A 15,685-nucleotide genomic window follows, 5' to 3' on the forward strand; every position below is an offset into this window, starting at 1 on the left:
TTCGACTTCTACATACTCGGCTTAGTGAAGCTGTGAGGAGTGATGAGTGGGTACAGAGGCAAAGCACAGCAAAGCGCGCCCGGGGCGTGATCTCACGCGTCCTGGGTTCCACGGCGCTTCAGGTACGTGCGTGGTGCGTCCGTACGTCTAGTGCGCAATTTTCTTGGAACTTCCAGCAACTGGCAATTCCATTCAGGTGAGCGTGCGAGGATGTTTGTTGTAATTAACGAGAGCCCACGGTGGATGAGCTGGTATGAGATGGTGTTCAGAAATGCAGTGTGTGATCAACAAGGTGATGTCCGCCGTGGTGGTCTAGTGGCTGTAAGGTACTCGGCTGCTGACCCGCAGGTTGTGGGATCGAATCCCGGCCGCGGCGGCTGCATTTCCCTGTGCTCAGATTAGGGTGCACGTTAAAGAACCCCAGGTGGTCGAAATTTTCGGAGCCCTCCATTACGGCGTCTCTCATAATCATATGGTGGTTTTGGGACGTCAAACCCCACATATCATCATATCGTCATCAAGGTGATGGCTGAGGGCGCCAGCGAGATAGCTGACCGCGTGGCAAAGAATAACAGCCACCGCTGGCAGAAGCTGGGACCCAGGTCAGTGGACATAGGAAAAGCACATCGGGGCTTTGCCGCTCCACCGTACAGCAGGTGTGTGCGGGGTGGGTCCTGTGGCGTCCTTTGCAATTTTAATTTGTGATGGGGAATAATAGTGTAGATGCATAGACGTGGCGAGAGCACGCGTATTCAGGTTAACACGTCGCGTGAAGATGTGAAATAAAAATGCCTTTGCTTGTCACTGCAACTGTAAACAGAAACACCAACAACCAATTTTTCATAGAGGCTGTTTTATTTTTCGTTCCGAAACGGGTGAATTCGAAAAGCGTAAATAGCTTGGCACATACATACACACTTATACACACACATACACATCATATACACACTTCTAGCTTTCCTCCGAAACAGTAATTGTAACAATAAATTACTCAATAGTTTTAATAATGTGAGTAGGGATGTTTAAAAAAATTAAAAACTTGAGTATGTACGTGTGAACATAACCAAAAAAAGGGGGGGCCCTCCAATTATGAAATTTCCACAGAAACATTTATTTTGCCCAGAGCAATCGTAAGTGTAAACACAGCTAGCGCACTCCCCGCACGCGAATACCGCGTCACCCGGGGCGGCGTGACGCCACCGTCTCGGACACTCGCCGCACCCACGCCGTTTACCCCAAAATCATTGGTGAATCCGAACACTCTTTCTATCATTGAATTTATTGTCGAACTCACCCCCGCAGGGGTGAGTGGGCCGATCCCGGAGGTAGTGCAATACCGGGCCAACCCGTGGCGGAGGTGAAGCAAGCTTCAAGCACTCCGCCGCATTACAAAAATAAGTTTAATATCTTGGATCCAAATAGGATCCGTATCAGATATTAAGCTGATAAGAACAGATTGAGAAATGTTTTATTTACTTCAAACACGAGACAATTACAGCACTACTGGTCAATAGCATTGCGCATACAAAAGTGGATCTAATTACAATTCTACACATACTACGTGACGGAACATGCTTATTTCCTATAACACTCAAGCTTGTACAACAGACACGTTTTCCATGCAACTTAACAATGATAGCTTGTGCCAAAGAGAAAAACAGAAAAAGGAAGAAAACACACACAGCAAAGGAAAATGAACCCACAAACAACACCGACATGGTAATCTCTTAAACTATGTGACAGTCGGAGAATCTAACAGAGAGCTTGATCTTATCTCCTGTCACTCCCAAAAAAGGGCAAGACCAATGTCTCAAGAATTCTATTTCCCCGTGAGCTGCTAGTTGCACCTCAAGGAAGCACACAAGTGTCTCTCGAAACTGAGATAACAGCGGCCACTGTAGCCGTCAGACAGCCGCCCTGCAGCGATTACGCCAGAGCACAAACTCGCCAGCGGCGATCACTAATCGGCCAAACCTACCCCGGGGGCAACGGTCTCTCGTGTAATAGTGAGCGACACGCAGGCTGGGCTGGGTTCTGTGAATTAGCTGCCAAAATGTTCTTGCCACCACACAGGCTGAGACCGCGTGCGTCGCGGTTTCCGTGTTTCCGCAGTTGGGGCACCTGGCGGACTGCACTACCCCCCAACGCTGTAATCGTTCCAGCGTGGGCAAAATTCGCCAGCCCCTTTGCCATTGCAGGTCAGCTACCTGTTTTGGTAGCCTACCCGTCGTTAACTCGGGCCATGGGAACGTGGGTGGCGGGCTTCTTAACGTGCCCCTGGTAGAAACCAGCTGTTCACATAGCCGCACAGGGGCAATTTCTCGCGGATCAAGATCCGGGTCCATGGCCGTGAGCTCCCGCGAGAGCGCCACAAGTTCCTTATAATAGGGCGGTGTATGCTCCGCGCTCGGGCACAAATTTCCCAGTGCTCGGGGGACCAGCACTCTGCGCTGCAGGCCTAGAAAAAACATGACGAGTGGTCTTGCGGGTGCCCCTACATCATCTAAAATTCCCAACACTGTTTTAAGTGCGAGCAGCTGCGCCGTCGTACCAATACACGGGAGACCAAAGCCCCCAAGATTCCGAGGAAGCCTGAGTGCATCTCGCTGCAGGCGCTCTGTCTTCCCGTCCCAAAAGAAAGAAAATACGGCTCGGTCGAGGGCCTTCAACACTGCTTCCGGGGGAAATTCTATTCTCGAAACATAAAAGACCCGCGCCAAAAAAATACACTTGATCAAATACGCCTTCTCAGCAAAAGAAAACTTAAAGCTCGTGGCTCTCTGTGTCGAGTCAGTCACTTCTCTACTCAGCTCCTCCCACACATCGGGTGCAACTCCTGTTTTCTCAAAAGTGATACCGAGAATCTGTAGCCTCGTAGCTATTTGGAGGTCGTGTGGTAAACTCGATTGCAGCGAGTTGCCGAGCACCATGGCGCTACTTTTATTCATATTTAGCTTCGCGCCTGAGAGCCTAGCATATTCCCCGAAACGCGTGAGTACCTGCGAGATGCTATCTTCGTCTCGAGCAAACACCGTGACGTCATCGGCGTACGCAGATACTGTCACTGTGGCTGTGCCCGGGAGGGGAAGGCCGCGTATTCGAGTGTCAGCCAAGACCGCACGAAAGAAGGGGTCAATACACAGTACGAATAGCATGGGGCTCACAGAGCACCCCTGCCGAACGCCTCTAGTTAGGTGTATCGTCCCCTTCGCTACGCCGTTAAGCACCAAGACACTTCTCTTGTTCGCGTAGATGTTACGGAACAAAGCAACAGCTTTGGGCTGAAGCCCATACTTGCTTAATACACCGAAAAGGTATTCGTGCCTGACGCGGTCGAAAGCGTGTTCCTGATCTAAGGAAATGCAAAACCCTCGCGTCTTGGTGTGGGCCATGTACGCCAAGAGGTTCCGAGTGAGCGTGAGGGCGTTAAAAATGTTTCTGCCCATCACCGAGCCCGTTTGTTGATTACAAATCACTTCGGGCCACCTTTGCTTCAGTCTACTCACTAGGACGGCCGCGAAAATCTTATAATCCGCGTTTAACACGGTTATTGGTCGCCATGATCCCGGTTGCCTACGATCTTTCCCTTCCTTATGTAGTAAAATTAGTTTACCCTCCGCTAATGAGTCTGGGAGCTTCCCACCTTTTAAAATTCTATTAATCATGGCTACCAAGCCAGCACCAATTTCCGGCCAAAGCTCTTTATAAAATTCGGTCGGCAGACCGTCCGGGCCCGGGGCTGAACCTACCTTCAAAGATCGCAAAATGGAGTAAACTTCCGCGGCAGACGCTTTTTTCATTAGGTTTGCGCTTGCTTCTTCCGGTAATTTAGGCAGCTCGGCGCATAGGGTTTCAAGTTCGCTGACTACCGTGCTCGCATCTATTTGTGAGTCGCCTTCCGCAAACAAGTTAGAAAAGTACTCCAAAAAGCGCGTGTCTATATCTATGCTTTCTTCCGAAACCGACCCGTCCGGCATACATACTGTCATCGCGTACTCAGGGCCGTTCGGCGAGCGCCGTGATGTCAAGAAACGGCTGAGGTCAGGCGTGTCTCGAAAAATCGAGTCTGGCGGGTGTATGTGTACCTTTTGGGTCGTTTGCAGGAAGATGCGGTCGTATCGGGCTCTCAAAACTCTCAAGTACTCTCTCGTGGTTGGAGTCAAGGGGGCGCCTGCTTTCAGTATTCTTATCTTCCGCAGGGTTTCATTAAGCTCGTACGTGAGTCTCAGTCTCACGTTCCTACCACATTCCTGAGCCCAACGCTGCCACTGTGCTTTTAAACTATCCCACTCCTGAGACGGGTCTCTCGCGCCCGGAAGTGTTTCCTTAACACCCGCCCTTAGAGTCTCTTTCACCGCGTCATCTGCGAGCACCGCTAGATCGAGGCGCCATAGGCGCACCCCGTCCAACCAACGATCCGGCAAGGCCATAGACAGAACCACAGGAAAGTGGTCAGAAATTCTACCCGCCTCTACCGGAAAGGCGCGCACCGCCACGTCGGCCACCACAGGACTCAAGGCCTCACAGACATAAAATCTATCTAGCCTTGTCTCCGATGAACCCCTTTTCCAGGTCGGGACAAACGTATTGCCTTTCTTAAGAATCCATGCGTCTTGGAGCCCGAAGTCCTGTGTTAAGCTGACGAGCTCGCGAGCGTTGTTAACATTTCTGCCTTGGCCCGGGCCCCGTACATCTCGCATGCTATCAGTGACACAGTTGAAATCCCCACATAGCACTGTCGCGCACTCGTCCATGAAATAGGGCGATAACGATCGAAAAAAAGCGTTCGTGTCCCTCTTTCGCATCGGCGCGTACACACATACAAAGCGCATGCGCAGGCTGCCTATCTTACATTTCAACTGCAACACTCGACCGTCGCTATCAACAGTGCAAAAGAGCGTGGAAAAAAGGGCGGTGTTCATTATCACCGCGCCGACACCGCAACTGCGCGTGGAAGCTAGCGAAAAATAGCACGGCAAATTGAAACGATTACGAAAGGCTGTTACATCTGCCGTCGACACAAAATTTACTTCTTGAAGAAACAAAAGGTGAATAAAATTCTCTCTAGCAAAATGGATAACCTCTGTCTGTTTATCGGGTTTACAAAACCCCTGTATATTTAGGGTAACTATGTTAACCATGTTGCTAGAGAAATGTTTACTAAAGGTAGGAATACCTTCCCGCCGGTGAACGACGGGTCAGTCGACGCCCTTTACGTGTCCGGAGGCTTGGACCCGGACGGGCCCTCGGTATGCGGCGTTTCCGTCACCGCGTGCTTGCTGGGGTTTCCCACTTCCTCGGAGCTTGACGCCGATGATTGGTATGGCCGTTTCAAATCCGGTTTGTCCAGCGCATTCCGTAGTCATCGCCCAAAGGTCCAAAAATGTCGTTCAGTGGGTTCCGGAGTTTGGGGTCTCGGCTCTGCTTCAGCACTCGGGACACCGGGCTCAGCGGTTGTTGGTCCTGCTGCGTGTTCGGAGGGTCGCTCGATGTTTTCGGATACTGAGGTTCACTCGCGGGCGTACGGTGTCCTCGCCCGACGGCCACCTGACCGCTGGGGTGCTTGATGCCCACAGGCTTGCCCTGCGAGGGTTCGGTGTTTGGGGGTGCGTCCTCAATGGAGCTTGACGACTGCCTTGTGTCGTCCGATTTCATTGAGGTGAGCTGACTTGCTCCCGACAGTGACTCCGTCTCCGACACGGATGCGGAGTCGTTTGTCACCTGCGGGCTTGGGGACGAATCTTCAACCACTGCACTCCAGTCTTGAATGGGCTCTTCCTCCTGAGGGTTGTGCGCCCTCCCACCTTGCACCTCCTCGATGTTGCCCCGGGGGGCAGTGACTTCCGCACGAGGTTCTTGTTCTGGTTCGGGGGCTCTCGGACTTGTGGGAGGTTTCTCCCCCGCGGCCGCCGCATACGACCTTGGCTGAAGGCAGTCTGCAGTCGCGTGTTCCCCGCCGCACCGGCGGCATGAGGCGGAACATCCTGTCGTGTCGTGGCCGAATGCTTCGCACCTCGCACATCTCGGGATGTGGCAGTCCTTCCCCACGTGGCCTTCTTGGGAGCATCGGGAGCAGACTTTCGTCACGCCCCGATAATCGCACAATACACGGTGCCCTTGCACAGTCAGGAAATTCGGCACTGGTTTGATCATCTCCAGCCGTACAACTCGGAGACTGTTGCCCACGTGCTGGCGCCCTTTGAACGTTTGTTCACGGATGTCTATTACTTTGCCGTACTGGGTGAATGCTGCAGCCAAAGAGGCATCCCCAAGAAAGAGGGGGCACCTGAAGACTGTTACTGCGACTACTTGAGGTCCGACTTGGGCGACTGGTACAGAGACTCCGTTGAGGAAGAAACTTCCCCGCGACGAAAGCTTCACTGCGGCCGCCGCAGTGGCTACTGCAATGCAGAACTTCGTTCCGCCTTGGTGCTGAAGGGACTTGAGACCTCATGGCCCAGTTACTTCTTCAATTGCGTCGATGATTTCATCTGCGGCAGAATCCGTCGAAGCGTTGAAGCAAAAGCAGTGCGCTTTAGGAGGGGGTGCCCGGAAAGCCATCCTCGCGTTGCAGGCAACCGGCCGAGCCGATCGCGGGCCCCGGGGGATGACTAAGCTTGAAAAACTTGCCGCCTGTTGACTAAAAAGATCCTAGCCAAAAGGCCGAGAAGCGATGCAATTCATTAGCACGTAATTAAAATCCATTCTTTCACACCTCGTACTTAGTTCTGGCCAAAAGCCGGGCAAACAGTAGCAAAGCAATTCCGACGTCCACCCATGCACAACCAGCATTGTGCACCGACAGCGGCAGCGCTGGCTTCACGGCATTGCTTTTATCCCTGGTCCGCTTGAAGTTTCTTGTTTCGCTTACAAACATGTTAAAACTGAAACCTTCTTTTTCCCAGAGGTCGAAGCCACGCGTGCAAGCAATTGCTTGCATGTGTATTCTCGAATGTGCCCATGACGTCACACCAAATGCTTGCCGGCGAACATTATCAGGCATGTCGCGAGGGATGCTACAGCACTTGTTTTAAAAACTGATGCATAGTGTACATGTACAACTCAAGCACCAAAGCCTGGAAGGAAAAAAGAAAAAAATTACTGTGCAAAATGTGACTACGTCGCCCATCAGACATGACTTCTACGCTGGCTGCCCAAGCAACGCCTCTGCAACGACGCCCACAATCATCGGCAAAAAGGTGTTGCCTTTGGCTGCTTCAGCGCGCTCAACGTATGCCTTGCAAGTTCCGACGTGGCGGAACACCGCACCGAGGTCGACGAAGGCCCTGCCGTGAAAGGCAGACCCGGGAATGCGTGCGAAACGTCTACCGCGTGCGTTTTGAAGCCGGTGAATGAAGGGTCATGTGGCAGAGGGTGATGGAACGTGAGTGTGCGACATGCCGCTGCGATGTCGTTCAAGCGTTCAACGGGCCGGCAGGCTCTGCCTGTCGTGGTCGAAAACGTTCGAGTTTTGCTGATTCCGAGGGGTAGGAGTGCTATGGTGGCGTGTACGAGGCGCTGGTGCGGCGCTCCGTCGATCGTGCCAGACGGACATTAGGCGGCAGAAGGCGGTCGTCAAGTGGTCGCGGAAATCAGTGGAGAAGTACTCGCCTGCGCTTTTCGTCGAATTCCGCTGAGTAAGGTGCGAGAAGACTCGCGACAGACGGTCTTCGGGTCTTCGGGAGACGGGTGGTTGCACAAATGCGACCGTGCGTCAATGTGCAGCCATATTCGTGGATTATTTCGCCCTTTATGATAGCTTCGTCACTGCGCTCGCTGGTGTTGCTTGTTTTTGTTGACCTTCACTTGTGGCTCACACCCACTGTGGGGGATTAGCCGGCTTGTTGTTCTGCTTCTTCGACTTCTACATACTCGGCTTAGTGAAGCTGTGAGGAGTGATGAGTGGGTACAGAGGCAAAGCACAGCAAAGCGCGCCCGGGCGTGATCTCACGCGTCCTGGGTTCCACGGCGCTTCAGGTACGTGCGTGGTGCGTCCGTACGTCTACTGCGCAATTTTCTTGGAACTTCCAGCAACTGGCAATTCCATTCAGGTGAGCGTGCGAGGATGTTTGTTGTAATTAACGAGAGCCCACGGTGGATGAGCTGGTATGAGATGGTGTTCAGAAATGCAGTGTGTGATCAACAAGGTGATGTCCGCCTTGGTGGTCTAGTGGCTGTAAGGTACTCGGCTGCTGACCCGCAGGTTGTGGGATCAAATCCCGGCCGTGGCGGCTGCATTTCCCTGTGCTCAGATTAGGGTGTACGTTAAAGAACCCCAGGTGGTCGAAATTTCCGGAGCCCTCCATTACGGCATCTCTCATAATCATATGGTGGTTTTGGGACGTCAAACCCCACATATCATCATATCGTCATCAAGGTGATGGCTGAGGGCGCCAGCGAGGTAGCTGACCGCGTGGCAAAGAATAACAGCCACCGCTGGCAGAAGCTGGGACCCAGGTCAGTGGACATAGGAAAAGCACATCGGGGCTTTGCCGCTCCACCGTACAGCAGGTGTGTGCGGGGTGGGTCCTGTGGCGTTCTTTGCGATTTTAATTTGTGATGGGGAATAATAGTGTAGATGCATAGACGTGGCGAGATTACGCGTCTTCAGGTTAAGACGTCGCGTGAAGATGTGAAATAAAAATGCCTTCGCTTGTCACTGCAACTGTAAAAAGAAACACCAACAACCATTTTCTCTTAGAGGCTGTTTTATTTTTCGTTCCGAAACGGGTGAATTCGAAAAGCGGAAATAGCTTGGCGCATACATACACACTTCTACACACATACATACACATCATATACACACTTCTAGTTTTCCTCCGAAACAGTAGTAGTAACAATAAATTACTCAATAGTTTTATTAATGTGAGTAGGGATGTTTAAAAAAATAAAAAACTTGAGTATGTTCGTTTGAACATAACCAAAAAAAAGGAGGGGGGCCCTCGCATTATGAAATTTCCACAGAAACATTTATTTTGCCCAGAGCAATCGTAAGTGTAAACACAGCTAGCGCACTCCCCGCACGCGAATACCGCGTCACCCGGGGCGGCGTGACGCCACCGTCTCGGACACTCGCCGCACCCACGCCGTTTACCCCAAAATCATTGGTGAATCCGAACACTCTTTCTATCGCTGAATTTATTGTCGAACTCACCCCCCCGCAGGGGTGAGTGGGCCGATCCCGGAGGTAGTGCAATACCGGGCCAACCCGTGGCGGAGGTGAAGCAAGCTTCAAGCACTCCGCCGCATTACAAAAATAAGTTTAATATCTTGGATCCAAATAGGATCCGTATCAGATATTAAGCTGATAAGAACAGATACTACAACAAAGAGAATTTATTTGTACGGGTTTCGGAATTATTTACATCTGTCTTCACCGACAATGATCTTCTTGTTCTCTTGTTGCTTCGTGTTCCTGGGGCCGCGATGCACGCTATCTCGTTCTATCTTCTACGTGAACCATGCACTTGCCCTATAACATCCTTATACAACGTTACAAAGAAGGGGTGACATAAGAAGGCGCTCAACACTGAATCGCGAGGAGGAAATGATGCTGTATACACTTCACACAAGTGTGCAGGCACATTCGTATACAAGCCACACGAAAGGATTACAATAAGTGGTGTTATTACATCTGCTTATGTCACTTCACAGGCCCATTTGTCCTTGCGTGTTTATCCAAGGGGGGGCGGGAGGCTAATATGGGGTGATTGGGAGGTGGATCTTCCTTTCCTTAACAAAAAGGAATTTTGTATGCCAGCGGCGAAGAAATGCTTCCTCGCCGTTTGCCTCTAGCTCTTTCGCTAGGGAGTTCCGCAAAAGTCTGCGGATTCGTGATATTGCGGGGAATGCTGCACGGATCGGCGTTTTCCGAGCCTCAGCCAGGCAACGGCGCTTCCATATTATGAACATGGTGCATACGATAACCAATCGTGCGAACGCACCCTTGTTCTGGGCCAGTGCTGGGGGGGGGGGGGGTCGGATCTTGAATTCTCGCGCCACCAGCCGCCAGACGGGTATAGCAGCGGTGCACTCGTACAACGCGTGCTTCGATGTTTCAGTGGCCCGACAGTTGGGGCACTGGTCTGATGGTACCACTCCGAAGTTCTTTAATCGCTGCCGTGTTGGGAGGACGTCCCAATTCAACTTCCACACGAAGTCTTGCACTTCTCTTGCGCAAAGGCGGCCTCTTTGTAGCGCTTTCTTTTTCCATGCGCCGACTTTCATTCTCTCTTCTTCCGAGAGCTGGTTTATTACTAGAGCCTCCGCAATACTGACGGGCGGATCTTTGTCAATGTCGCACTCGGAGGCTTCCTTCTGTAGCATGCGCATTGTTATTGCCGCTGTTTTGTAGAACTGCGACGGTGTTTCCGCGAGTGGTCCCGTATGTCTCCCTGCGTCGAGAAACTCTGCGTTCGTACTCGCCCAGTATCGCAGGAGGTTCCTGCCGATGAATTCGCCAGCTTGGTGCAGGGCTCGTGTTGTCTTTAGGGCTAGAATTTTGCTCATTGCCGTGACGTGTGGTAAGGCGAGACCCCCTTCGCTCGTCGGTAGATAGAACAGGTTGCGCCTAATCGGGGCAGGTTTCCCGTCCCACAATAGGTGCCCGATGATCTTATTCAGTTGGCTTGCTATTCGGGTTGGGATCACCGCCACCCGGCTAACGTGGTTTGCGAAAGCGCATACGCTCAACTTGACTACATGTGCCTCCTCCCGCAGGTTGAGCTCAAGGCTTTCGGCGCGGGTAGCTACCCGTTGAGCACGCTCCAGCGCTTGCTGCCAAGTCTTCTCTGTCACGCCGTTACAGCTGAAGTATATTCCGAGGACCTTCACCGTGTCTACCGTCCCAATATTCCCGAGTGCCTCTTTAGGGAAGGAGCCAAAAATAAGCGCTTTGCTTTTCTCCGAGTTCAACTCGGCGCCAGAGGCCTGGGCGTAACGGTGGAAGGCGCTCCGAAACTCGCGTAAGCCGCACTCGTCGCTTAAAAAAAGACACACATCGTCGGCGTACGCTAGCACCTTGAGCTCGTCGCTTCCGGTCAGTGGGAAGCCTCGGATGTTGGAGGCTGTGGTCAGGCTTGTCAGGAGCGGTTCGATCGAGAGGATGAACAGGGTAGGACCCAACGGGCAGCCCTGTCTTATACCACGAGTTTAGCTAAAGGAAGGCGTGACCGCACCGTTCACAACCACGTTGCTCGTCAAGTCCGAGTATAGAAGCTTGATGAGGTCGATGAAAGTCGTTGGTAAGCCGAACTCCTGCATAACCTGGAATAGGTACGCATGTCTGACCTTGTCAAATGCTTTCGCTTGGTCTAGTGAAAAAAATACACCGAAAAGTTTCTTCTGGGTCATGTACTCGAAAGCATCTCTCGTGACCGTTAGGTTCGCATACATGGAGCGGCCGGGAACAGCACACGCCTGGCAAGGGGAGATTAACGTCGACAAGAGTGGCTTCAATCTGTTGTTCAAGATGGCAGCAGTGATCTTATAATCGACATTAAGCAGGGTTATCGGGCGCCACGATGCTGGGTCCTCTGGGGGTGAGCCCTCCTTGTACAACAGTACTATGCCGCCGGGCACCAAAGGAGGCGGGTTTTTTCTGTTCAGTGAGAAAGGCCTTCACTGTTTCCAGAAGGGCGTCGCCCAAGGAGTCGAAGAACGTGGCGTAAAAACCCGCCGTGAGCCCATCCGGTCCCGGGGCTGAATTCGGGGGCATGTTTCGTATAGCGCTGCTCAATTCTTCCATCGTTGCTTCACGGCATAGACTCTCGAGCTCCTCCTCCTCCGGGTGCCGGAGATTCTGGCAGAGGGATTTAACCAGATGTAGTGGGGGACCGTCTTCTCGTGGTTCTCTTTCTTGGAAGCGGCTTGCAAAGCGGTTTTGGAAGATGCCTGCTATTTCTTGCGGGTCGGTAGCGATTGAACCGTCTGGGCGTTTCACCTCTGCCAGTTGCATACCACCATTTCCGTGCACTTCTCTTATGTCGTCGTAGAAGGAGTTCTCTTGACCTGTTGGCTGTGCCCGCCGGCTTGTCCTGCGTTGAAGCAGTTTGGCGTGGGTCTCTTCCAAAGCGGCGAGATAATCCCTTGTGCATGATGTCAGGAGCTCTGCCCTCCGTATAATTTGTATCCTGCGGAGGATTTCATTCATCTGCTGTGTCAGCCTCTTTTTCCTGTCTCTGCCCTCCTCCTGCAAGATGTCCTTCCACGAGCTCTTCAGCAGGTCCCAACTTTGCGGGTTTAAGGGACCAGCGGATTCTACTGACTCCCGCAGGCGGTCTTCGATTCGGGCGACGCAAACGTCGTCATGCAGAAGGTTGGGATCTATCCGCCAGCCTAGGTCTCCCAGGCGTTGTCCGGGTGTTCCTCTCAACAACGCCACAAGCGGAGCATGATCCGATCTTTTTGCGAGGTCTATGGGGGGGGGGGGGGTCAACACTTCGCACCTAACTACTGAGGGAACCAAGTAGTCCGGGAGATAGATGCGATCAATTCGGCTTTGCGTGGTGCGTGAGGTCCTGGTTGGCACGAACCGATCATTGTGCATATGTACCCAAACGTCCGTTAGGTTGATATGTCTTAGGACGTTTACCAATTCCCTTGCGTGGTATGTTGACCCCCTCTGGCCGGGACCCCTCAAGTCTCGCTGTGCGTTGACGACGCAATTAAAGTCGCCGAGTACGTGCGGAAGTGGTTCTAACACGAGCTGGTGTATCTCCGCAAAAAAAGCGTTCGTGTCGGACCTCGTGACCGGGGCATAAATATTGACGAATCGGATCTTTTTGCCGTTCACAAAAACGTCCAGCATCAGCATGCGCCCATTCGTTCCAAAAGTGCAAAAGGATTTCTTCCTGAAACGGTTGGAAATGAAGATAACACCAACTCCGCAGGATTTGGAGCTGGTTAACGAAAAGGCATCCACCTGGAATTTCCGACGGAATATGGCCACGTCTAATGGGGTCCTGAAGTTCGTTTCTTGCACAAAAAGGATATCTATGGCTTGTGCCTGTGCGTACATTAGTACGTCCCTCTGTTTAGACTCGTCGCGAAAGCAGCGAACATTCCAGGTGGCGAACGTAAACATACACAAACAAAGTCGAGGCTCCGGCGAACGAAGGAGGGGAGCAGAGAGGGAAGCAAAGTGAGCGCCGCTGATACCGGAAAGGGTGCCGATTTACGTCATGACAGGCTTGGGCGCGCTAGGCGTGCGCGGAAGGCAGTCTGGGCAACACCACCTAGATAAGTTGGTCTGGGGCGAACGGTCGACACAGAAGCCAGGGCGCCTCAGGATGCATCTATGAAAACCACGTGGGAGAGGGGACGGAGGAATACGGAAGCGAGCGTGGCCGGAGGAGTGTCAACAAACGACTCGCAGGAGTGGAGGGTGGCGTGAAGCCGTGCACGGTCGCGCAAGGCAAAGTGGAATGGGCTCGTGACGTCATTTTTATGTATGCCGCTGCCGGGCGTGAGCTTAGAGTAGCTGGGAGCTGCGCAGTCGGCGAGGGCGCGGAGCAGCGCATACAGGGAACTTGAAGGCGGCAGGTTTGGCTAAAGACGAAGGGCAGACGACACCACCAGTGTGAGCTGCGTCGCAGCAAAAAACAGAATAAAGTGAACCAGAAGGAATGTAACAAACTAAGCAGGAGCAGACGACGCGAGCTGCGTCGCCGCAAAACACAGAGGGAAGCCAGGTGGAACCAGTGAAATGGAAAAAAAACCTCGCCCGGCACAGAGGACGCGAACAGCGACTGCTCACTCCAGGTGGAAAGGCGCGGCACGTCCGAGGCGCGCAAACAACCTCCCCCCCCCCCCCCGCCCCGTCGCCGCATGGCGCCGAGACGCCGGCAGCCTACTCGATTGTTTCGCCGCCATCCGCGGGGGGATCCCCTTTGGACGCGGCGTTCTTACCCAACCTCGGGGTCTTCGGCGGGGCGTCGCTGTCGCTGCTGCTAACTTCAAGCCCGGTCCGCCGCTGCCTCGCCTCACGAGTGGGGGAGCCCTCACGGGAGTCGCGCTGCGGCTCGTCTCCTTGACGGCGACGCGAGCGAGACCTCGGCTCGCGGCCCGTGTCGCGACTTGAGGCCCGCGCGCCCGAATCGCGACCAGCCCCGTCTCCGCGGCGACGACGCGAGCGCGAGCGAGATCTCCGCTCACGGCCAGACGCCGGGTGAACCACGGGCGGGTCCGGTCGCCGGCCCTTGTGGGGCACAACTCGCTCGGGGGAAGGGTTTGGCGACGCGCGGTCGTCGACTTCAGGCAGGGCGTAGTGCCCGCGGCTCACGATAGGCCTGTCATCCCGGGCCGGGGCTTGCGAAAGCGCTCCCAAATCTTGTGCCGTGACAGGGGCCAGCACATTGGCCGGCGCATCGGAGACGGGGTGGCTTGTCTCCTCTTGCTCAGGAGGCGCCTGGGACGCGTCTTCTAAGGTAGCCAAAGGCGGCCAGTCCTCGGCGCTCGATAGGCTTGCGGGTGTCGTAAGGGACGCCGATCGCGTCGGGCCCGTCTCGGTATCAATTGAGTCTGCGCCAGAGGACGCCGACGCCGAAGCAACGAAGGCAGACGCTCCGCGCGCCTCTTCCTTGACACCTGAAGACGCCGCACTGCTGCTTGCGCTCGAGTCTGACTCCCCGTCGCGACGCCAAGAGAGGGGGCCCTCTGCGGTCGTGCGGGGCGCGGACTTAGGCGTAAGGACCTGTAGACGCGAAGAGATCTCACCCGACCTCGGCGAAGGGGCGCCGGATGACTGGCTAGTTGCTGCGTTGGTGACTGTCAGCACTGATGAACCACGGGCAGCGGCTGCGTAGGAACGCCTGCGGAAACACTCGCGCGTCCCGTGACGGCCCCCGCAACGCGTACACTCGGCTGTGCAGCCCTCTGTGTCGTGGCCGAAGACGCCACAACGCTTGCAAAACGCGGCCGTGCACGCGGTCGCCATGTGCCCGACCTCGCCGCAGCGTGCGCATACCCGACGCATGCCTCTATACTCGCACATTACTTTGTGCCCCGCAATCGTTATGAAGTTGGGGACAGGGCGACGCATCTCAATTTTCACGAGACGCACCCCGTTCAACTTGGTCTGGCGAGTGGCTAGGGTGGCGAACGAAATGCCCTTCAGCTTACAACACTGGGCTAAGGCATTACTAAGCGTCTCATCCGACAGAAAACCGGGGTAGCGGTAGACGTTCACGTACGTAACAGGTGGCCCGACTGCCTCTACCAGCACATTCACTCCGTTAACCTTAAAGCCTTCTGCGACCATTAGCTTCGTCGCCTGACTAGCATTGCGGGTGCAAACAAGAAATTTTGATCCCCCCATGTGTTGGAGCATCAATACACTATCATCTCCGGCTGTTTCCTCTACTGCGTCTAATGAATCGTCCACAGAAACGTCGCCTTCGGGCGCTGAAAACATAAAACAATTCTCCCTCACCGGGAGTTCAAATGGTGTGGCCATACTGGTAGGTAGATTCCGCAAGTCGCCGGGTCGGGCGAGGCTTGAGGACGACTCGTTACGTGCAGGTGAGCTGCACACTGGTAGAACGCGGCTCAGCCGAGGCCGGGGCCGCGCAGGACTAGGTAGTGCCCGGTGGACCGCAGGGGGGCTCCGGGACGGCAGGCGTGGGCCGGGGACCTTGCACCACCAGGCATGGGGCGAGCGGGCACTAGGCAGGAGCCGGGAACCCGA

At 54.0% G+C, this 15,685-nt stretch overlaps 2 pseudogenes; both read right to left on the reverse strand.

The window, feature by feature from the left end:
- Nucleotides 1-1,303: 1,303 nt before the first annotated feature.
- On the reverse strand, nt 1,304-1,467 carry LOC142766303 (U2 spliceosomal RNA; annotated as a pseudogene).
- Nucleotides 1,468-9,165: 7,698 nt separating this feature from the next.
- Nucleotides 9,166-9,340, reverse strand: LOC142766193 (U2 spliceosomal RNA; annotated as a pseudogene).
- Nucleotides 9,341-15,685: the final 6,345 nt, after the last annotated feature.

This window comes from Rhipicephalus microplus, chromosome 6 (assembly GCF_043290135.1).
Source record: "Rhipicephalus microplus isolate Deutch F79 chromosome 6, USDA_Rmic, whole genome shotgun sequence".
NCBI classification, from domain to species: Eukaryota; Metazoa; Arthropoda; class Arachnida; order Ixodida; family Ixodidae; genus Rhipicephalus; species Rhipicephalus microplus.